At 52.6% G+C, this 24,337-nt stretch overlaps 1 protein-coding gene across 2 annotated transcripts in view; it reads left to right on the plus strand.

Moving 5' to 3' along the window:
• Positions 1-6,387: 6,387 nt before the first annotated feature.
• The window catches only part of GNG2 (G protein subunit gamma 2), an 88,994-nt gene continuing 71,044 nt past the window's right edge, over positions 6,388-24,337 (plus strand). The window contains exons 1-2 of one of the 2 annotated variants that reach the window (XM_019494100.2): positions 6,388-6,493; positions 7,589-7,727. The gene's annotated coding sequence lies outside the window, so the exon portion shown is untranslated. The remainder of the gene's footprint in view (positions 6,494-7,588; positions 7,728-24,337) is intronic. The other variant, XM_006272620.4, reaches the window with a different exon arrangement.

Below are 24,337 nucleotides of genomic sequence, written 5' to 3' on the forward strand. Positions count from 1 at the left end.
ATGAGCCCCGAGCGGATGTGCGAGATGCCAAACAGCAATATGCAGGCACGCAGAATGAAGACTTGTGAATCTTTTCGGCTGTAATTAAAATGAAACCCGGCAGGATCGGATGAAAGTGAAAATTGCCAGCGAGGCGGCAGTGCTATAAATAAAATGGATGCTCAGAGCTCGCAGCCTGCTGGAATCGCAGTCACCGCAGGGAATGACTTCTGTGTAATTGCCCTGTCATTTTTTTTTCCCACCAGGCGCTTGGCAAAGGGGATGTGCTGCCCGATCCCTCTGCTCATGTTCAGCACCGCCAAAAAAGAAGACCTGCTATCCGGGACGGGGATGGATTTACCATGAGAACGTATGGGTCTAGGGAAAGAAGTTTTAGCTTTCTCTCTCTCTCGTTCGATTGCTGGCTGTTTTGTCTTGTGCAAAGGCCGAGATCACACACCGCATTCGCATGGCAACATAGGAAATCAGTCACTGGGCGTTGCCATGGCAACTGGAGGGGAAATCCATCTTATCACAGTCCGTCGCATCCTTTCCAGGAAATGCACAGAAAGTCTAGAAGAATGCAACAGCAGAAAATGATATTTGTATTTAAAAGTGCGAGCCTGGTGGACCGTGCGTGTGGGCAATCAGTTGTTTTGCAGGGAATAAGGTCCGTCCCGGGGAGCAGAAGTCTTTGTTCCCATGATGCCTTTGTTGGTACCCTTACAGCATCTCTGACTGCATTGAAACCTGTGTTTCCATGCCACGCTCAGGAAAAGTTGCAGCCGTACAGAAATCCTAGCAAGTCCCAGGCAGGGCAACCGATTCAGACTGAAAGGTTCAAGCCAGACCTTCCCCTGGTGCGAATGACTGTAGTTTCGTTGGCGCTCTGATGATTTATACTGCAGGTGCATGATCCAGCCCTGGGAGCTTTTTAAAAGTCCAGCATCACATACTAAGTTGGTCAAAATAATCATTTACAACGTGGCTCCATGCTCCGTAGTCCCACGTGGGCTGGGAGCCCTTGCAGAGATGCACAAGGCGAGGGAAGGGCTTGCGGTGACAAGGCAGGAAGGAGAGTGCTTGGTCTCCAGTTCTGCATTTGTCTCTGCTTTTCTTCAGTGCCGGGCGCTTACCCGCTCTGCTTCCGTTTCCTCATTGTGACTAACCAGAATGGTGGCCTGCCTCCTAGGTTTAATGAGCCTTGTTGCATTCGGCTTGCAAAATGCTTTGAGACCTCTGCATCTCTCAATGGGTTTTTTTCACCCAATGTGCTGCTACTATATCATTGCATAGGTCTAGCAGGTATATAAATGAAGCCTTACATTTCTAGGGCATAGGTCAGAAATCTGTTGCTAATGAGATGGTGGCAGGTGTTAAGCGCTCAAGCAATTACTAGGTGACACGTGCTTATCAAAATGCAAATAGAAGATGCCACGTGAGAGTGGCACCTGTGGTTCAGGGGTTGAGCCTTAGCAGCAAGTTGCAGCTGTGCTCGTGTGTCTGTACAACAAGGGTGTTGATAAGGACCAAATCTAGTAGCTGCCTATCCCTCCCAATCCGTGGTGTGGGTACCACCAGTGGTACGCAGACAACTTGTTGGTGGTATGCGTGAACAGATTTATTATAATTATTTTAGATGACAAAACTTTGCTGGCAGTACTGAAGGTTGAACTGAAACTTTTGCTGGTGGGACTTAAGGTTGTATTGGTTTAAACTGGTGGCGCGCAATCCGAGTTTGGGAACCACTGACTTAACCAAAACCTCAATCCCCCGCTAGTGGCAGGAAAGGAGAAAGTGTTCGTTCTAAGTAGAAGGCTGTTATAGCCCAAGAAGACAGCCGCTAGATGGACACATCATCACATGTGCTAACCCAATGCATTCAGCTGGGCTATTATGGCTGCCACTCAGTGGATGCCATTGGTTTGGAAAGCCATTAGTCTGGACATGTCACCCCCATCCAGAAAGGGATGAGCTCAAACCAAGAATCAGCTTGTTTCATAGAGAAGTCAGGCTGGAAGGGACCTCTGGAGGCCATCTAGTCCAACACCCTGCAGTCTGACCATGGGGGAAATTCCTTCCTGACCCCAAATGTGATGATGAGTCTGACCCTAATTGCAGAGACAAGACACCCTAGCCAGAAACCTCTGGGTTTTAGTCCCAGCAGAGCTTTGGCACAGCCCAGGCTCCATCCAACACCCAACACCCCTGAGAATGGCAAAATGTGTTAATTCTTTGAAGACTGAAGGCTGAGAAGGGATGGAGGGGCTGTCTATGAACACAGCCGCAGGATAAACACCAGGGAGGGAGCAAGGTATTCAGCCAAAAAGGCAGCCCTGGTGCAAGAGCAGATGGGCATGACCTGGCCCTGATAAAGTTGAGGAAGGGAACGGGAAGTGGGTGGGTGCTCTCAGAGATGGTGAGGGTCCAGAGCACCTGCCAGCAGCAGCAGTCAGGGAGGGAACCTGATTATTTCTAAAATGAGTTTGGATCATCTTGAGAATGAGGTTATGGGATGTGCGAGAGATTAGACCAGGTCACACAGGTCATCCCTTTCCATGCTGGTGTGTCAGCAGTTACAGGCCTGGGTCCCTGCCCAGGCTACATGTCAGCGGTTACACACCTGGGATCAGAAAGTGGCTGAGACCATTTGGAGACACAGGCCAAGGCTTATGATGTATGAGGACTGGACTGTGAGACCACCTGAGCCCCCAAACATATAACGGTCCTTTTATTTAGTGACTCTCTAAGCTTAATGGGTCTTTTGGGGCACAAAGCACTGCTCAAAATTGAGCTCCAGGAACCTCAGGGAAGGGGTATGCCCTACCTGCTTACACGTGTGCGTGCACATGCACCCACAGAGCCTAGAAATGCAGAGGTGAGCCTGCTCCAGAGGTGCCCTCTGAAGCTACCCCTAAACCTCCCGTCTCAGGCATGCTTGAGAGTCTCCACCCTTGGAGCGACTTGGCTGTACGTCTAGGACTGGCACGGGTGACAGAGTGCGTGAGCAGGGCCCAGGTGGGAGCCTTGGCCTGGAGACATGGTGCAGACACCCAAACCAAAAGCCCTTTCTGAAAACGCCAGTGTTAGTAGAGCACTTCCCTTGTAAAACCTTCGTGATTGCGATGCATCGGTAGCCACAGAGCAGTAAAAGGTCCCAGTTGGCGCCCCTGGAGCTGGGCATCTGACAGGCGGGTAAATGGGCAGTCTGGGACTCAGAGATGTGATGCTTGCAGAAATATCTGTGCTTCCCTGCATTCCTGGCAGCCTGTCTCCCCACTCCAGAGCGGGGGCGATGCCTTCTAGCAAGGCATCACCACACCCCACCTTGTTCCTTCTCCCTACCACCTTTATTGTTAATCAGATTCCCAACCAGCTCCATATATTCCCTGAGCCAAGCAATTAACATACAGGTAGCTTTCATTAAGAGTGTTAATAGAGCTGCTGTATACAAAAAGGCCCCTGATTTCCCTGGGAATTTTGGTCCGCAGCCCCCAAATGATCCAGGAGCCGGTGGCTCAGATGAGCCATTTTGAACCACCCAAACCTGCCACATTCAGCAAAAATCCCAGAAGAGGGGGAAATATGCAGTAGATTATGCCTCTGGTGTCAATAGTATCTGAAAAGAACAAATGCAATTTTTTTTTTGCCTTTGCTCCTGGTGCCTGCAATTTTGCAGGTGCAAACAATTATCCTGATGCACAATTTAAGTTATTTAGACTTCTAAATACCTGATCTGTTGATGTAATCAGGTACTGACAGCTGAACTGGGATTATTTTTAGGTGCATATATTGGGCAGAAAAAAATATTACAAAAAAACCCCAAACTCCTTTATAAAGCAGTACTTCCCTATGGTACCGTCTTCTTTGCAAGTGTCCCCTTTTGAAGCTTTCATATCGTGGAAAGATTCTCATCGGCCACTTTAGATTATATTATTTTTAAATTTAATTCAATCTTTTTTATAAAGGCAAATAGCATAAACCAACCTCCTTAACTCTGCCCACGCGGTACATGTAGTTGCTCCAGCTAATGCCCATAAAACATGTTTGCAAGGCATATTTTTCCTTGTCAGTGAGGAAGGGAGACAAAAAGGCCAGGCTTTCCATGGGCAGGTACCTGCTGGCATGCACACAAGTGCAGATTCTGCCTCTAAGTGTGCACATTTTGTGAGTGATCCAAATTGAGTCCCTTTTGAAGAGGTGGATTTGACTCCTCAGTTCAGATCACCTGGGCAATCCCTATTCTCCTCCTTACTGCAAGACTTGGCTCTGCCCTCAGGGAGACGTACTTTAGAGAGAGCAAGACCATGTCTAGCACCTGGGTCTACACACCGCTCCTGTTGCACGAGTGGAAATGCTACCTGTCCCCAGGCAGCTGCAACTCCTTGTATACACGGGATTTGGAAGGAGGAGCGGGATGAGTGGCTAGAACAGGTGAGGAGTTTGCCAGTGAAGCAGTTCTTCCCTGGGAAAATGCATGCTCACTGAAACCTCACGGCTTTATGGAGGTGTGCTGTTTTCAATAGCGAGGCAGGGTCAGGCACCTCAGCGCCTCCAGATCCCTGACCCTGGGCACCGCTGCCATGTAGACTGGGGATTTCTCAATCCTTCCAGGCTCCCTGCCCAGCATCCAGGCACCTGTCTCCAGTAGGGAGCCCAGCTCAAACAGGGGTATTCAGGGCCCAGCATAGAGTGGGAAGTCAGACCTGAGCTGGTCCCTCGGGGTGTGGAAGCGGTGGCTCCCGGGCAAAATTATTGGATTTAAGTCCTTCCCCCTTCAATTTATTTCCAGACCAGGATGGCTTGGGAGAATCTCCCTCCGGAGAGAAAGGCTGGCATCTCTAATGCCAAATTGAACATAAGTTTCAGAAGTTCTGATCTTTGACCAGCTCTACAACCGTTTCGTGAACCTGCTCCCCGCCGCCTCCCTGCTAGCAGCGCCAGGGATGGGACCACATCCCTTTGAGCTCTGCTGTGGGCAGGATAAGCACCCATTTCAGCCTTGTTCTCCAATACTTTTTCTTTGCCTTGCTGTGCTGGACCACGTGCTTTATTGCGGTGTTTCTGTTAACTGTGTTTGCCTTGTTGTTATAATATCGTATGACTCCGGTTCCCTCCTTGGCCTTGGCGCGGAGAAGGAGGGGTTACGTGCCCAGGCTGGCTATGGAAGACCTTTAGCCTCAGCAGTCTTGAATGGCTGTGTTGGCAGATCAACAAAGGGGAGGCAGCCAGCACGTGGGAAGTGCTAAAGGGAGAAAAACATGACCAAAAGGAGAGCAGACTGGAAGACACAGTTTAAAACCAGAAACGTTTGGGTGGGAGAGATCTGGGGAGCTGGGAAAGACTGGAAGGGAACAGCGGAGTGTTTTTGAGGGTGCTCAGGGCTGCGCCGGCTGGATCGGGGGCAGAGGGACTGCTTTTAATCCCTTGGAGGAGACGGAGGACCTCTGGCTGGGCGGCCTTTGCCCCTTTACTGAAGAGGCGCTCAGCTGTGGTGCTCGGTGCCGTGGCTTGCACTGCGTCACCCTGAGAGGGGGTGAAGTCCGTCTCCTTGCACTGTCTTGGAGCACCGGATGCCAGCTCCTTGCATCAGAGCCACACAGCACCAGGGAAGGTGAAGGACCTCACGGATACCGTTGCAGAGTGGGAAGGAGCTCAGGCTCCCCTCTTGCCCTACAAGTCAAGCCTGAGCTGGCTTCAAGGGGGACTCTCGAGACCGGACAGGGCTCCAGCAGGCCCAAGCGAGCACCCTGCTGGAGGGTGCTCCAGGACGGGGATCGTGGGTGGGATACGTGCCCTTTTCCACTCTGCCTTGCTCATTTCCATCACAGTGGTCAAGAGCTGCCCCACGGCTGGAGCCCTGGACCGGCCCGGAGATCCTCCATCCTATCCACACAACCGCAGGTGGCAGAGGGACAACTCCCCTGCTGGCTGCAGGGACCCCCGGGGCGGAGGTGGGGAGGCGTCTGCTGGAGCTCAGGGCTGGCTGGGGGGCACCTGGAGAGGGCCCGGGTGTGGGATGTTTTGGCGGGGTGGTGGGAGGCTGTGATGGGGGGTGTCCGAGGCTGGGTCTGCTGGATTTCAGGGCCGAGTGCGTCTCCAGGGGTCCAGGCTGGGCTCCAGGGAGGCTGATGGGCGGTCAGGTCTGGACGAGGGTGTGTGTGGACAAGGTGCTGGCCAGACCCGGACACAGGCATGGGTGAACTGGGCGCCCAAACAGAAAGGGGGCCCCAAAGTGGTCATTTTCCCCCCATTGTCCCATGATTATGATTATTATCATTATCTCCAGTGAAGGCGGGGCTGATACTAAAAGTTTGCCCAGGGCTGGCAGGAGGCTAGGTGCGGCGCTGGCCAGGGCTGGGCTCCCGGGGACTCGGGGCTGGGCTGGGCTCGGGGCGGAGCGGAGCGGAGCGGAGCGGCAGGGCCGGGGAGGCGGCGCCGCGCTGGTTCCTGCCCCCGGCGGCAGCGCACAAAGCGGGTGGGAGCGGGTCGGCCCGGGCTGTCGCCACTCCAGGTAAGGGTGTGTGTGTGTATGTGTATCCGTGTGTGTGTGTGTGTGCGTGTGCAAGGGCTCGGAGCGCGCTGCACGTCTGTCCGCTCCGCTCCCCGCGCGGCTCAGCCCCGTCCCACCCCGGCCCGGGCTCCGCCGCGAAGGGATGTGGATGTAGCTCTTCTTTCCCCGCTGTCCCTCCTCGCCTGGTCCTGCCAAGCAAAGGCAAGCACTCATCCCCCAACCCCATGCCAGTGCTCCCTTTCCAAAACACAGCCCCTCTCCCAAAGCTCAAGTATTTCCACCCCCAACAAACACTTCATGCCTACCCCCCAAAGATCCCCTGCCCCCGCACCGCCCTTCGTGCAGCGATTGGGTTTTTTTTCAAAATACTTTCCGAGGGCTCTTGTGTTTCCGTGCGGTGGCAGGAAGCGACACAGAAGAAGTCACCAGAGCAAAGGCGCCTTTGCCGTGGTCCCGGGTGAGGAAGGTGCAGGGGGAAAACATGGGTGCGGGGGGCAGACGGGGGTGGGTCGGCGTTTCCCTTGGTCATGGGGGGCTTGGGAACGGGTTTGTGTTTTAAACGTGACCCGCAAGCTCGTTGCTAATAAAGTTAGAGCCTAATCAAGTTTGGGAGGGAGGGATGGAGCCTCAGCAGGCTGGACAGGATGAATGTCCGCTGCCTGGTCCTCGTTGGGTCTAGTCCACGAAAGTCATTGAAAATCCAATTTATCAGTGCACTGTGTTATTCGGGGGTTGGCGTTGGACTCTCCTCTTCTGGCCAGCTCTCAGCTTCCTGCTGCCCTTGCAAAGATGACAAAGAAGCAGCTTTATTCTGCCCGGCAAACACCCCTCTGCGTTGTGACCCAGCCGCTTGGACCCGAGCTGAGCCTGCCTTTCCGTGCTGCAGGAGAGGAAAGGTTAGCCGCGTCCCGAGATGGCAACCTTTCCCTTTCTGCCGGCAGCCTGCTGTCTCCACCGCCGCCCTGATTTATGTATTCATTTGTGCTTATAAACTGGATTTCGCCGAATGCATTTTGAGACTGCGATTTTTAATCCTCTTTTCTGCCATATGGCCGGTGGCTGAACTGAAATATGACTCGATTAATTATTCCATAGGAAGCGCTAGCCGAAAGCCCTGGCGGTTTTGAAATTGCCTGCATCTCCTGAGTAGGTGTGGCACGCCGGGACCGCTCCGTGCGAAAGCCCGTCTCTAACGCGGTGAAAGAGCCTCAGAGAGCCGGGGTCGACGTGTCGGGTAAGTCAGGGCTGAGAATGAGGCCCTGTGTGCGCTGCTGGGCACTTATTCAGGGGATTATAATGGGTCTTTTCTAATACACCACAAATCTTTTGATTATGGCATTACTGTGTTCGGCACCGGGCTGAGGTTGGTACCATCCCTTCCCCTACCCCTTTGTTCCCCGTGACCGTCGGTATAAATGAGTCCCGCTAGCCTGCCGATCAATTCTCTAGCAGCCTCCTGACGACCGTCTGCATAGGTCGCTCCCTCTGCTCTTCCCTTAATTAAGAAGGAGCAAAACAGTATTGATTTCCCTTCCCCCCCCACTTCCAGAAAACAGACTTCTCTCTCTCCCCCCTTTTTTTAGCCTTATACACAGTATTCAGCTCTCACTTCAACTGTTTCCTACGGGATTTAGGAGCTGGGCTAGGACCCGATAGGAAAGGAGCCTGGAATATGAATATTTACTGAATGGGGGATCAGGGCACGTGACCCCCGTAGCCTGCTGGTGCTTTAATATTTGGACTCTGGCACCAAGGTGTTGGCTGCTGTGCTTTAGGCCGAGGGGTGAGGGAGCACTGAGTTTTGGGGGGGCCTTGTAGGATATCGGGACGGGTGGGCGCTGGGAGGCAGAAATGAAGCAGTGGGAAGATAGGTGGAGTCGGCAGCTAGAGAGCACGGGTCAGGCGTGGGGCTGGTGAGACAGGGAGGCTGAGCTGGGCCCGGGGTGTGAACGGGCTGCAGCGTGATCCATTTGCTTTCCTGCTAATGGCTTTTTAAGGCTGCTGAGCAGCGTTCGGGGGTGCTGGAGGTGGAACTGAAGCTCCTTGTTTGCGGTTGCTACTCTCCGGGCTGTGTGTCGTGCCACCGTGCTTTTCCAGCCCGGCAGTTGCTGTGATGGAGCCTTGCTGAGACAGCTGTAGGCACCAGGGTGTGGTTGTCCACGGGGGGGAAAAAAATAAAAGCCAGGGGTGCTAGGTTTCCAGGCTTGCTCATCCCAATTTGTGATCCCTCGTGGTTTTGTCTGAGGAGGGCTGTTCCCCAGCCCCTGGCCGGGCGGCACGAGGTTGCAGCAAGCCCACAGGTAACGCTGGACCACGTTCCACACCTCGCTGTCCGAGAACGAGCATTGAACAGGCTGGGAGCGTAAGCCCTGAAACACCAGACCTTAACAAAGGGCCTTGCTTTTTGGCTGCCTGCAGCATGCGATTAATCCGAAAAGATTGGAGATCAGGTGCGGCACCGGTTCCAGACATCGCGGGCGTCTCTCGGGAGTCCCACTGACAAGGCTCTTCGTCTCAGCTCTCACCAGAGCCGGCAATTTGTTACGAACATATTGAGCCTCGGTCTCTGGATGCAGAGCGCGCCGGAGAAGCCTGCTCCCCCGGGGGCCTGGCATTAACGGGTGTTGCTCTTGTGGATTCGTGCTGCGTTTAGGTGTGGGGAGCCTCCGAGCCTTCCTCCCCTGCTCGTGGTAGGACAGAGGAGGGTACAGTCACGGGAAGCTGCTGGGGGAAGGCAGATGGGTGTCGCTCTCTGCAGACGAGGCAGCACCCGCGTGGGATAGTGCTTAGAGCCGTCTCCTGACTGGTCCTGGCATTCAAGGAAACCCGGGTAGGATTCATTTACTCGCATCTGCGCTGGCAAAGTGTGAAGGTATCTGCCTGTGGCTTCAGGGCCCTGAGTTCAAGTTCTGCTCCAGACTTGTGCTGAAAGGTGCCCTCGGCCAGCCTTTGAGTGACCTGGTCATTGGGCTGGGGGGGTCAGAGGCGGGTGGGTGCTGTGTAAGCACGTCCCTCCAGGCGCCTCTATGATGAGAGCTGGTTTGCCTCGACGAGGATAACTGGATAGGCCGTTTGGTTTGGGCAGGGCTCTGACTTGAGCTGACTTCAGAGAGGCCCCGTCTAGGGTTCTGACTTCTTTGACCTGGCTTCCCTTCATTTCTCAGACAAAATGTTTCCCTCCTGCATTTCTCTGCGAAGGAGAGTCTCAGCCTTGCTCCTAAATACTGCCATGTGTGTGCTTCAGAGCTGTGCCGGGGCGCTTGAGTCATGAATTGGTATGAGCTGAATATCTCTGGACTAATGAATCAGGCTGTGACTTCGCTGCCAGCTCACTGAAGTGACCCACGGTCAGTCTGGTGTCTGTGCGTAGCTCCAGGAAAAAACAGTCTGAAATTCCCCTCCCTGCTGCAAGACCCTCTCTGTGTATGGGAGAGCCCCTGTAGCAGCGATTCACCGCTCTTCTTGCCAAGCTGCTAACGTAGGCAATGCGACCAGGCCTCTCATTGACTCCGGTAGTCTCCAGCTGCTGTAACAGCTGCATTGAGTTCTTGGCCGTGTGTGCAAATTAGAGCAGTCTCTAGGCTGCTCTAACCCACCCCAGACACGAGCAGTAGAGGCTTTTGCTCACCTCCACCTCCGCGGCACTGAGCACTCAACCACAGCTGGGCACCTTATCTGTCTGGCTTTTAGCCAGAGCACTGGCTTTCTCTTATGTGTGCTTTTCTTTGCTTGTTGTTTGCCTAGGGGGATGAGCCAAGACCAGGCCCATCTCCAAGATCTGAGAGGTGCAGTGCAGAGGGTGGCTGTTACCATTCAGCCGGGACTCCGGTTCGGCCTGGCTTCACAAGCACTGTGCTGTGGGAGAAGAAAGGAGTGTTTTATTTCAGGGGGATGGATGCTCAGTCACTTAAGCTCCGTAGCACCATCCACAGCACACACTGAGGTGAATGATTCACCCTTTTTCCTCCTAGCTTGCCAGTAAAACCCGCTCCAGTAAAGGGCAGCTGCTGAGAGGCCTAGAATATATGGTTAGTGGAGGGCAGCATTTGGTAGGTGCAGGTCTGGCCTGGAGGAAAGATGGAAGCATACATTGCCTTGCAGGAGGGTGAACAGAGCTGTCTCCCAGTGAACAAAGCTAGAAAGAGCCATGGAGAGCTGTGCCCAACCTGAGCAGGGAAGGAGGCTCTGCTCTTCCTCCTCCTCCGTTCATGGGAAGTCCACGCATTCAAATGCTTCCTTGTAAAGTTTGCCCGACCCCGGGGCCCTTTGCTGCAGGATGAGAGGTCGTAGAGAAGCAGACCCCTCCAGCGGTCATCCAGACCAGAGGGTCCCCAACTTTTTCTTATTGCATACCCATTTCCGGATTTACTGATTGCCCGCATACCCCTACCAGTATGCCGCTTATATTTTAACCCCTTAAATGCCAATGATTATTATGAAAACTAAATCCGTCATTACACAATTTCTCCCGTGTACCCCCCAGAGATGCCTTACGTGCCCCCCAGAGGTACATGCACCACGGTTTGGGAACCCCTGATCTAGACCAACCCCCTGCCTGAGGCAGGATCATCCCTATCCAAACCATCCCGTACAAACCTATTGTCCAAACCCTTATCAAGCCTGACACCATGCAAGACATAACGCCGAACCTGCCGCAGGTAAAGCAAGGGAAGCACGGCAGCCAAAGTCCTGCTGCTTTAAAGGTTGTTAATATATGCTCAAGAGATGCCAAGAAGAGGGTCTGTGCGCCATCCCCTTTCTGGTTCCTCGCTTTCCACAGCTGAGCCTGGTTATATGGAGGATCTATCCCACCAAGCCAGACTCCCCCCTCCATGCACACTGCTTGCCAACCCCGTGCTCTTCTTTCTCCTAACAGTTTGAGTTGCACCTGTAAGGCAGGCCATGAAATCACAAGCTTTTTCGCAATGGAAGCTGATACGTTATCACTATAATCCAATTAATTTGACATTGTAAATTGTTTAGAGCTGGGATTTACATAGATTAATCTTGGAGCTGTGCAAAAAGCATGAAGGTTGCTTAATTCCCACCCGCTCCCCCCCAGTACATAACAAGAGGAAGGCCTAACAGATTATGAAGCTGAAGATCACGGCAGTACCGTTTCGGAGCATGTGAGGACAGTCCTTAGTTAACAGCGTCCCTGCAAAGCACGTGAGTTTTCTTTTCAATCTTTCAGTCTCAAAACCGTGTGCGGGAGAGGCATCGCTTCTGCTTTTAAAAGCCTGAGTCACTTTAGAAGAAAACCAAGCCTCGGTGCCTGTAGTTACCATAGTAATTAGGCCTGGCAAGCTGGCTGGCTTCTCATGTTCTTGAGCAAACGTGAAAATCCTGCACAAAACGTTTAATCCTCTTGAGAGCCCTCGCCGGGAGAGACTTGCTCTGTGGCCTCAGAGATGCCCACAAGGGCTCGGGGCCCCGAATCTGGACTTGCAACCCACGGCCAATGCCTCGTGGAGGCCTGCGGAGAATTTTGCCTTTGCAAAGGCTCCAAGGCTGGGCTGTAGCAGGTGTCATTTTTGCTTTAGACTCTACAATTAGCAAAAAAACGCCGTGGCCTCCGAGCTTCGGGTCCTAGCAGCTGCTGGCCCAAGTTTTGCAAAAAAAACCCAGATGCTCCCAGGAGGGGGTGGGTTCCCTAGGGAGTTTGTGGTCAGGTCTGGGGCTGTGTAGGGGAATTGGGGGTCTTTTTCTGCAGGGGGAAGCTAGGCAGCGCTGCCCGCATGGAGGGGCAGGCCCCGCATGCTGTGCTGGGGGACTGTCCTCCCCTGTTCTGCAGCAGCACAGGTCTCGTGTTGCTTATGGGACATCTGTGCCTTCCCCCACCCCTCTGGGGGCAGGGAAGGTCAAAGCCCTGAGGCTGGGAACTGCAGACACGTGGGGAACTCGACCGGCATCCGTGGGAAACAACGGTGGAAGGTCAGCGAGGCCGGAGGGAGACGTGGCCCGTACCCACCCACCACAAACTCGCCGTGGGGTTTCCTCCCGATCCTTCTGCGTACTAACCCCGGCCCTCCCTGAGGACGGTTTTCAGTCCCGTTCATGGAGCTCTGTCCAGAGCCCAAGCAATGTGCTGAGGCGATGCCTCGGACGCTGCTCTCATGCCGCAGCCCGTGCTTGTTTTCACGTCTGCTGCCTTCGCGCTGGGTCCTTGGGGTCTGCTGCACTTCGTGGCACATGCACCCGCCTGGTTTGCTCTTCAGGCCCCTGGCTCTGGGCAGCCCGCTCTACCTTCTTCTAGCCTGCTTTCCACAAGCTGCTCCCCTGCTTCCTCCATACTCCTTTCTGCTCGGGATGGGTGGCAACCGGGATTTTTACCCCTCCCAAAACAGACGCATTCTTGCCCTTGGAGCGATGGTGGGTTTCCTAAGTTGGCTTCTGCCTGCGGTGGTGGGAGCGGACAAAGGAGGGCTGTAATGTGGAGCGGAGCCGGCTGCATCGGAGGGGTTGTTCATTTGGTCCTTGGCCAAGTCCAACCTATTGCACGCTCGCAGGTGGCTTGCAAGGGCGTTGGATTCTGCGCCGTCTCCGCTTGCAGGGGCTGAATGTACGTGTAGCCATTAGGCTGGGGAGACAGCTCCTCCTCTGAGTGTCTGTCAGGGCAGCGCTGTCTGCCTGAGCCTGAAGTCAGCCTTGAAGCAGATCTCCGAGGGTGGGGACTCCCCATACCCTTCAGCTTCGCTGGCACAAGTGACTCATTCTCGATGACAGTGACTGAGCGCTCAGTTCAGATGGAGAGACTTGCTCGCTGTCGGTGGAGAGCTCTCCCGGGTGTCAGGGGAATCCTACGCTGGGAGGTGGCTCTGAATGCATACCCTGGCCTGGGTGCCACAGCGGCACTTGAACTGGATCCTCTCCCCAGGAGGGGTTTGCCCCTTCTGCTGAGTATATCAGGGCCACTGTTATCCCCTGGCATGGGTGGAGTGGGGGCCACATTATCCTTTCAATGGCTTTGTGTGTAGCACAGACCAAAGCCAGCATGTGGGCCTGGCTTGGTTTCTTCTTGCTGGGACTCTTTCCTCTCTTCTAGCTCTGCTGTTCCTCCTTTCTGGGGTCTGATTCGTGTCCAGCAAATGGCAAAGTCCAGGCCTGTGAAAGGCTGAGGCCGGGTCTGGATAGAGGTATTCCAAGCCCAGGACAAAACACTTCCTAGAATCCGAGTCGGGCAGGGCGGGATGGGACCTCTGGAAGTCCTGAAGCAGGATCACCCCTATCCAAGCCATCCCGTGAGACTTTGAAGATGTGAAATGTAGCCTCTGATAAAGATCCAGACTTGCTCGGATCCATGCACAATTGCTTTCCTTACAAGCCCAATTTGTATACCAGAGGGGACCCCGTAGCACCGGGCTTCTCAGCAACAGCAGCCGTCCACCCGAGCCTAATGGGCTGGAAGGAGCCCACGGTGGAACTGCTGCTTCTTAAGCAAGTGCTTTGGGACTCAGCCTCTCCGACAGCTCTTGACGTTAGCCTGCTAAAGGGGCACATGCTCAGCCAGCGAAAAATATGCTTTTATTTAAGGCACAGTAATGTAATATTAAATGCGAAGGGAAAGGTACATTAATGCAGCATTGTGGTTGGAACTGAAGTGCACAGAGTGGCAGGAAATGCAGTGGCAGGTTCCCACGCCAACCTCAGCTTGGCGCTGTATCGCTGCCGCGCCTGGCTTTATAGAAACATCATCTACATTAATGCCAATGCCAGCCTGATCGAAGGGAATAGATGATGGTTGCTGAGGGAATTGAGGCTGAATCTCCTGACTTGAGCGCAGAAAACCTCACCCTTCACCTTTGCATTAGTGGCTCGACGCTCATCTCTCTGGAGGGAAAGTCGCTGATGGGGAGTGCAATCTCCAAATGCATGCAGCAGAGCAAGGCTGGACTGGACTGGCCTAAATGACCTTGTGAGGTCCCTTCCAGCCCTGCTTTCCTACCATCCTATGAACTCCCACAGACAAGCACTGTGACAAGGGTTTGGCCCGGGGTCATTTTGTGTCCAATCCAACCCACCACTGAAGTCACTGGGAACATTTCCATTGACTGTCAGGCTTTGATCTGCCCTGTAATTAATAGATGGGTTGACATGAAGTAGAACCACTGAAATGAATCTTCAAAGCATTGAGGGTTTGAAGGAATCAGGAGCCAGTTGGGTTTGGATTGCAAGGGCAAAGACTGACTGATAAAGCTTTAAACAACCGAAGCTAATTGCAGTTTTTGCCCTTTTCCAGCACGGAGGGCTCCCTGGCCTGGCCTGCTCTTAACCAAGCGGTGGAAAGCAGCGGGTTATGCAGTCCGATTCTCAGACACTTCTGCCCTTTATGTCTAGGTCACTCGTCTGCGGCAAGTTTGAAGTATTAAAATATACGTGGAGATTTGCTGGTCTGTAAACGGCAGGAAGTTCTCTCTCATGGGCCCGTGCCGCACGTTACATATATTATACAATGAACTGCTCAATCGCGCGGTATGTTTAGACTGGCCACACATGCAAAATAAGACCGGCCATAAGTGCAAAGTTATCATCACACAATTCACTGGTGAATCCTGCAATAAATGTAGGCCAGCCACACGTGGAAAGTCATTAACACGTAATAAAAATGACTATAGAAAGAGCCAACCAGCTACAGTTAGTGCTTGAAAATGTGTAACGACTCCAGAGCTGGTTTCTATCCAGCTTTCACTTGAACATGTAGCAGAGCCAATGGGTCTCACAGCTTGAACCCTGGAAAATTCAGTCCCTTGGAGGAAATGGAATTGGAGCAAATTAACAAACCAGCAAAGCATTTGCTCACAGCCCCTTCGCAGTCCCCAGTTCCCAGATGCAGTGACACTGCTGCTTCTCAAACAATATTTGTGTGTCCCCATCCCTACTTCTCACCCGATTGTTTCCTTCCCCTGTCGTGCGTCTCTGCTTAGTCTGCCCAGGAGAAGGGGAGGAGGTGGCTCCATCCCGGTGTGCGAGTCCCTCCACGGTTTCTAGAAGCAGATCAATTGCTTAACTAGCAACAGGAGGCGGAGTGGGAGCCCGTGGTTGGAAACCAAAGCTCGTTGAGTTTGGAATAGAAACTGTAGGTTGTTTCTTAATTTTATTAAGCCACGTGGAAGATTTAAGCATGGACCCTTCCCTAGGGAAGTGGTGGATTCCCTGTTCCTTGCGTGTCCTTTTACAAAGATACCCACTCTGGATTCAAGGGTAGGCTATAGCTCACTCTGGCATGATGCAGGGTTTCCTGGGTGAGGGCCTGTGGCATGGAGGAGAGTGGACAAGATAGCCATGCAGGCCCTTCTGACCTTAGGATCTAGGAAGCCTGCATTCAAATGGCAAGCTCTGCCTCTTGCTTATGCTTTTGCAGTTTCCAGATACCCAGCCTTTGGTGCTACGGCAGTACAGAGAGCATAATAATAGCCCACAGCAAGGATTTAGTTCCCTGATAACTGATGAGCAAAGAGGTCTTTTAATGGCATGTTGTAGAATCATAAAATATTAGAAAACAAGGGTTAAAGGGACCTCAGGAGGTCACATCTAGTCCAACCCCCTGCTCCAAGCAGGACCAGCCCCAACTACATCATCTCACCAAGGCTTTGTCTAGCCAGGCCTTAAAAACCTCCAAGGATGGAGATTTGACAACATGTCCTCTCTGCTCTGACTCGAATCATACTTGTGACACCGAAAACCAGTTCAGGGCATTTTGAATCTGACTGGACTTCCAGTCCACCAGTAAGCAAGAGAATATCCTGGGATTAAATGGAGAAACTGAAGCTAAAACCAGGACTAAGGGAAGGCTGATTTTGAAGCTCTTCATTACCCTGAAGTTGCAGCAAGCTGGTTTCCTGAGTGACCCTCCCTGATTTAGGTGCATGCTTTAAATGGTATTTTTGGAGCCAAGTGTATTCAACCTCCCCGGTGATGTGAGTGGGGGGCAGCAGGCTGGAGGACGTGGAAGCCACTGGGTGACCTCTCTATCATGCCAGCTTCTCACGCTTGCTTGATAAGCTCCTCTAGTTGACTGGGTATCTAGGGGCGAGAGGTTTATCAAGAGATTACCCCTGCCGGTGTCAGGCGCCAAATCAACCGTATCTTGGGTTGTGAGAGTTACTCACAGCAGGTTTTCAGGGTGGGAGAGTGTGTTGGCCCCAGCAAGGCTCTGGAGGAGCAGCCTAGCACTGGGACATCAGGAGGATGTGAGCAAACTGCCAGGATAAACTAGGACGCCCAAGCATCTGTGGAAGGATGACGCCTTGCAGTCCACAGCTATGCAAAACCCATGTTACCTGCCACGGGTGCAGATCCTGGCTTTTGGTGCTGTTCGGGAGATCTGGGCGACCTTCTCACAAGGGCCTTTCCCCTATCCAAACCCTATCCAGTGGAGCAGAGTCATTAAAAGCTAGTCTCCAGCACAGGCCTGGCACAGGGTCCAAGATCATATGTCCGGGGTGGTAGCAAGAGGCTTTCCTTCCCTCTGGTCTTGCACTGAGCGCAGGGCAGGGGCGTGGGGTGCGGCACGAACTTTTTGATACGGTTCTCTCAGCTCCGGGGGACCACTTCTCACAAGGGCTTTCCCCACGCGTCTTTTTGGCAGAGGTCAGCGGTGATGGGAAGGAGGTACCTCAATCCCCCAGTGCACGGATGAAGTCAGAGGGGCTGAGATTTTAAGACAAGTACCTTGTGAGTCACTGCGGGTTTTGCTCAGAAGTAGGGAGGAACCTGCATCCACCTACTTTTCACTCTGAGTAGCCTCGAGAGACAGAGAAGCAGATCGCAGGACCGCAGGCATGAAAAATGGTCCCACTCGGTCCTGCACGACGCGGGCAGGATGGCATACGCGACTCTGCAACTTGCCGTGCCTTTGGGCCCGGAAAGGGTGGACCCGTCTTTATAAGTCTCCCAGACCATGCAGGAACATGAGCGCTTGTCACTGCTTTATGATGATGATGTCAGACTAGATGATCTGTTCAGGTCCCTTCTGACCCCAAACTACTATGAAACTATGAGTTATAGGGGGGGGCTCTGGAGGGCTGGGCACCACCGGACAGACATGAAAACCATTTTGATTCCTTCGCTGGCAATGCAGTTGGTCTCAAAGAAACGGGCTGGAAAGAGGCACTGAGACTTCGCTTACCCCGAGTGCCCCAGCGAGTGGCTGTGACTTTCACAGTCCTGGTTTCCTATTTGTATAACGCTCATTTGACCGAAACGGAGGGAACTGAACAATTTCTGCGGGAGGACAGGGAAATTCTCAGCTCATGCGGCGCTGCCAAAAGCTCAACGTGAAGGGGGGGAAAAAAAAACCTGAGAAAAAAAATTGCTTGTTTTTGTTAATTTTTTCGGTTGTCATCACAATGCCAGGCGAGAAGTGGGATTTTTAGGTTGTCAGTCTCGCTCTCGGAGGCCTGATGCCGTGTTTCTGTTTGGCGCTTTCAGCAAGTGACTCATTCAGGTCCTTTTTCTGATCCAAGTTAAGAAATTGTAAAACGGGGTGGCACAGGCGGCTTCTGTGCATGGCATGCGGCAGAGCGGGCAGGGAGCAGAAAGCAGAGCGGCAGAGCGGGCAGGGAGCAGAAAGCAGGACAGCGGATCAGACAGGGAGCTGAAGGCAGAGTGGTAGATCAGGCAGTGAGCCTGCAGTGGAGAGCAGAAAGCAAAGCAGCAGATCAGGGAAGCCCAGGGAAGGGGAGCAGAAAGCAGAACAGCAGATCAGGCAGGGATCCTGCAGCAGGGAGCAGAAAGTGTTGCCCTGGGGGGTCAGGCCAACTCTCAGGATCTCAATATTGCGCTGTTAGACAGGAGGGTGTGACACAATTGCACATATACAAAACGCACACAAATCAGTTAGGTGCATACACACGCACACTACCAGCTCACGCACACACACATCCAAACCAGCCTAGGCACATGCACACCTATCACCAATTCAAGTACATACACTATCCACCCCAAAAGTCAGACACAGATCACTAATTCGTATATCATGCACACAATGCCACACACACACACACACACACACACTAGCAACACACGTTCAAAATAACCAGTCTAGGTTCACGCACACCTCTCACCAGTTTAAGCCCATACACGCTACACACACCACGTTTAGACAGAATCAGGTACCAGTTACCGACACCTGCACATCCAATACACATACGTGGATTACTAATCCATATACCACACATACACACAATGATAGCTATATATGTGTATTCACTAATTCACACACATACCACCCACCTACACATACACACAGGTGAGTTCCTAAGTTGGGTGTTGTGATGTGTATGTATGCATGTGCTTGGTGTACTTGGGATACCTGGGGAAAGGTTAAGGTAAGAAAGTAGAAGTGTAGGGAGTTACTGGAAATGAAAGTCACTGGGACCGGGATTAGAACCGGTAGACTAGAGGGGCCTGGATTGAAGAATTGAGGCTGGGGGTAACTTTAGGTTAATTGATCTTAATTGATTAAAAGACAAGGCCCAAAGCCTGCAGAACAGGGAAGCATGCCGGCACAGAGCCTGGGACTGGAGCCAGAGCTAGGGGGGAGCTGAAAAGGTAGGTGCTGGAGAGGGAAGGTGGGACTAAGAGAAAGTGTGTGTGCTAAAGAGGGGCTCTGGGTGTGGGGGAGCCAGGGAAGTTGCAGAGTAGGGCAGTAGGTGCTGGGAGCTGGAGAAAACTGCAGGAACTAGGAAGCTGGGGGGTGGGGAGCCTGAAAACAGAGAGATGGACAGCAGAAAATCACAGAAAAAGCAGCAGGAGAGGCGGCAGGGGCAGCAGGAAAGCAGAGACAGGCAGCAGAAAGTCACAGGGAAAAGGCAGTAGGAACTGAGAGGAGATCGGGAAACTAGTGGAGAGGGGTCGGGGCTGGAATTGGGAGAGAGAGAGAGAGAGCAAGGCTGGAATTTAAGACAGGGAAGGGACTGGGGTTCAGTAAAACACGACCCAACTCGGGGTTGCAAATGACAGTGGTTTTATTGAACAGGGGAGATGGTGACACAATGCCAGATTGGTTCCCTTACACCACCCTCCCCCCCCACACACACACACACACCCACACACACACACACTGGCAGCAGAAGTTAAAGAGACTTGGTGCAGGGGCTGAAGTCCACTGAAGTCCCGGAGGAGAGACAGAGAGAGAGAGAGTCCAAGTTGTAGGAGGAGGTGTGCAGGTAGTATCTACCTATCCAGGCTGGACGGGGTCCTTGTCCAGTAGGTGTTGTCCAGATGGGGGTTGCCAGCAGGGCCTCTGGGTGGATCGGCGGTGTGGCATGGTGCTGGTCCAGATAGAAATGGCGTTCCCACTGGGTCTGTCTTCACTGCCCCTTGTTACAGGGGCAGACCGTGTGTGACCCTAGTGACAGGAGGCATGCCCAGGCAGGGGTCAGCCCCTGGCGTACTGAGCATGTGCGCTGCATGCAGGGACGTGCAGTTTCGGGTGTCTGTAATGGTGGGAGTTGCTGGTTTTGCAGGGTCCTTTGTCTTTCAGATGCTGGTCTTGTCTCTGTTCATGGGTGAGGTGCGTGGTTCCTGGGTGAATCAATGCGAGGTGATGGCCCAGTCGTTACAGGCCATTGCGTAGAGGCCTGCTACCATTGCATTTCAGTCATTCCCAATCACACTCATTCATTGGGCAACCAATTTACATGGGAGGGGTATGTGACTCATACAGGTGCAACATGGGATGCCCGGGCAGAGACTTGACATATAAAATGGAAACTTGACATTGAACATTTGGTTCACTTACAAACACAGGCCTAAACCATACAGCATCCATATGAAACAAAAATCAATACAAAAATGATAATAATACAATATACAACAGTAAAAATCAATACAAACCTGATAATAATACAATATAAAACGGTGGATATCCAGAACCAAAAACTTGCTACCAAAATAAAAATGTTTAAAGGTTATCCTAAGTCTGAGCTCATTTATACTTATCTATAGGGGAAAGAGAGGGAGAGAAAAGGTCAGAAATGATTGGGGAAGGGGAGGGACTGCATTTTAAAATAAATACAAAAAAAAAAAAAAGAAAGAAAAATACTGGGGGTTTTGCTACAAGAGCAGGAGATCGGGGGAGCCTGGAGCAGAAAGTAGAGCAGCAGATCAGGTGGGGAGCCCGGGGCAGGGAACAGAAAGCTGATCAGGCAGGAGAAGGCACCTGGAGTAGCATGTCAGGGAGGATGGGGGGCTTGATTTGTGGCACGCAGGGGATGTGGCCTCTACCCGGGATTTCTTAAGCATGCATGTTAACAAGCTTTGCAGCAGTAGGACGTTGGCTGCCGCGGCTCCCTGCTTTACCTGCGGCAGGTTCGGGGGTTAGGTCTTGTGTTGTGCGGTCTTGCTAATAGGTTTGAGCAATGGACTTGTATAGGACAGTTTGGAGAGGGATAATCCTGCCTTACGCAGGGGGTTGGATTAGGTGATGTCTGGAGGAGCCTTCCAACCCCACCTTTTGTCATTGGGTAAAAGACTCTGGTTCAAGCCCTGCAGGAAAGTACTAGAGCACCTGCCGAAGCCCCATGAACTTCCGTGGGTCTTAAATATAAGCGTCACATAAAGTACGTGCTTAAGTGCTTCTCTGCATAGAGACACTGAGGCTTCGCTTACCCTGGCATGCAAGCCTGTGATCTGCTGCTTTCCTGAGCTGGGGCCAGCATTTGTCTTTTAAATGGTTTTCCCCTGGGTCCCGAGTTGTATCTTTACTTAGAAAAGAATCTGTCAGCGGAGAATGAAATCAAATTGAATAGTCACCACGTATGTAAGACCCAGAGCTGGAATAGCAGCCGAGTGCTGCCAGGGTCCTTTTTCAGCATCCACGGACGCTCTTAACAATCAAACTGTCTTCAGAGCCGTGCTTGTAATGAGGAGAATAGGATGGCCGTGTGCTGGCAGGTTAAGAAAGCAGCAAACCAACCCAGTGCATGTAACGATGTCAGCATAACGAGGGAGCTGTTTGCACTGCCTGTCCATATGTCCATCCATATGAGGGATCCCATACTGTCCCCTGAGCAGCCCCGATCCTTCCTGGGGGTGCAAGTGGAGAGAAATGTCAGGTTGCTGAAGAGTGCTGGGCTCTGGTTGCTCTTCAGGGATGCAGGTTAAGCAGCTCCAAAGCATCTTGGTTCCTGCTCAAAGTGATCTGCACTGGAGAGATGGTGAGACCCCTCTGATGTATCCCAAAGCTCCCGTGGGCTTCAAAAAGGGAAAGATTTCAGCCTCTGCTCCTGGACAATCGGGCATGCAGCTCTGCGGGACTAGAGCTCTTGTCTTTACGCCCTTTGTGTAGTCTAGCAGGTAACAAACCGCATGCAAACTTTATTAACTGAGTTTTAATAGGGGGTTAGCTTTCCCCAAGGAGGAGGTTTTTCCAAAAGCCAGGAGCCGAAGGGCTATGCTCTGTGGGTACTTCCACTGTGTGTAACCTTAACTACCATGTTATAAATGACTGATGGCCTTTGGTTTTTGAGAGCCTGCTTTCTTATCCACAGGCAACCTGTTAGAAATATAACACCCAAGGCTCTTGGTTTGAATGTATCCCCTAAAATTCACCCATTTTAGCACAAACCTAGTATGAAAAATACCAGGCGCTGTACAAACACACAGGCCATGGCAGTGCTGGTGCCTCTGTACTATCAACATCAGTGGTTTTCATCCTGTGGTCCATGGACCCCTAAGGGTCTGCAAAGTATCTCTAAGGGGTCTGCGATCAATCAAAAGTATGTGAATACCCACACTTGCAGTTCAAAGGGGTCCGCACCTCCATTTGAAATGTTTTAGGGGTCCACAAATGAAAAGAGGTTGAAAACCAGCGCTCTACATGGCTGAAGGGAAACAGGCATGCTCAGAGTTGCACAGCAGCCCTGGCACTAGAACAGGAGTCTCCAAATGTGGCCAAGGGATAGACTTGGAAAAGTCACGTTTTGCATGTGCTCAGTACAGACTAGTTTGAAGTGAGCTGCTAAAACCTTTGAGGATCTTGCTAAGTGGGACATGTTCCCGGGAGGAGGGGAGAGGTGGTGGCTAAGCAGGACCATCTGCAGTTGCATGTCCTGGTGCTACGGGTAGGGAGGTTCTTGCCTCTGCCCTCAATGCCCCAGGCTGCACGGAGGAGGAAACTGTCTGATATAAAGGAGACAGAAGTGGGGAGAGGGAAGTCGAGTGATGATCAGGGGTGTGGGGAGAGAGGTTGGAGGGGCAAGGAGGCTACAGACAGGAGAACTAGGAGCTAGTGGTCACTGGAGACATTGAGCTCAGATGGAGGCTGAGAACCAGTGGGGCTGGAGGAGGAGGGTGGAGAGGGGAAAGGCGCTATGGGGAGACAGCTGTGGTGAAGAGGCAGGGGAAAGCAGGGGACCTAGGGCTGCTGGATAAAAGCACTGGGACAAGGAGCTGGAGGGACCCTGAGTGGGAGAAACGACTTGTTTCTCATAGCCCTCAGGAACCAAGTGGAGAGAAAGGGAACATACTGATGTGAGAAGACTTGCTGAAGGGGCCCGACACAGCTTTCCACGCTTTAGAGCCAAGTGGCTTAAATGCCTCGAGTCTCGGGACTTCCCCTGGAATTTTTCTCGTGCGTTGGGTATCAATGCATGTCGCAGCCTTTCAACCCCACTGAGCTTGGAGCTGCACGGGACAGGGCCCCGTGCCCTGCTGAGATCAGGGTGGGCATCCTCTTCTAGTGACCACCCAGCAAGCCGGCCACTAGCCATTACACGCTGTCTCGTACTGCCGCGGTCTTCGCCTCGGACCCCTGCAGAAAGCCGGCTGCTGGGCTCCCCAGGAGTGATCAGGGCAGGACCTCGCCCAGCTTCGGTGTGGAGGAGAGGGGGCTCATGTGGGACGAGCAGTGTCTGCAGCAGGTTTGGGGGTGTGCACTGGCACATGTGCACCCCCGCTTGGGTTCTTGCTCCACCCAAAGGTAAAAACCAGCTGCCTGGCAGTGGCAGCAGCATTTCTATTCAGGCAGCAGTGAAGGAGTCACTTGACTTCATGGCTCGTTATCATCTACCAGATTCTTTCCCTGGGTGTTCACCACCCCCTCTTCTTTTTAATGGCCCTGTTGGTCCACTAATCAAGCTAGCTTTACTTCTGCCATTCTGCTGACTGCCTGTTGCTCCTGGCAATGAAGCTCCTATCTCCCAGCCTGTTTTGGCCCTATAACCTTCATGAGCATGCCCTGCTTTTTCATTATTTGTCCCCTGTAATCATTTGTTAGCTGAGGATACTACCGCAGCCTACTAGTAGCAGCCATGATACGCTTGGTGGGCTAGGCACCCGGCCTCGGCTTTCAAATAGGCTTATCTCCCAGCCTTGCAGATGGTTTTTAACTTATTCCAGTCAAGTGATATTTGTTCTTGCATTAGTCTTAAAATACAGCCCCAGGCCCCTGGCATCTTAGTAAAGCTTCTAATTGCATTTCACCCAGAGAAAAATGTGTGGTATGTTATACGTGACGATGCCCCTCTCCGTGTGCACCCCCCTTTTCAAAATCCTAGATCCACCCAGGAGCAGGCTGGTCTATCCCAGCTCCCGCACAGGCGTGTGCAACCCAGGCTGAAGCCCCTATTGCTGCTAGCTCAAGAGCAGTGAAGGTCAAGGCCAGTTTGGCTACAACCTCCGGTGGCATCACTAGATAGGGGCTTAGACAGGAACACCCATAACATGTTCCCCAGGGATCCCGTGACCAGGTGCCTATGCTGGATAAAGGCACAAAAGCAGCCGTGAGCCTCTGCAAACCCACGCAGCCCCTCGACGAGGGGAGTCAGGCACTCCAACACTCCCCGAGGCCGGTCAGAGAGAGATCTCCTCTCCTGAGCCTGCCTGCACAGATGTAGCTAG

This window comes from Alligator mississippiensis, chromosome 2 (assembly GCF_030867095.1).
Source record: "Alligator mississippiensis isolate rAllMis1 chromosome 2, rAllMis1, whole genome shotgun sequence".
Classification (NCBI taxonomy): domain Eukaryota; kingdom Metazoa; phylum Chordata; order Crocodylia; family Alligatoridae; genus Alligator; species Alligator mississippiensis.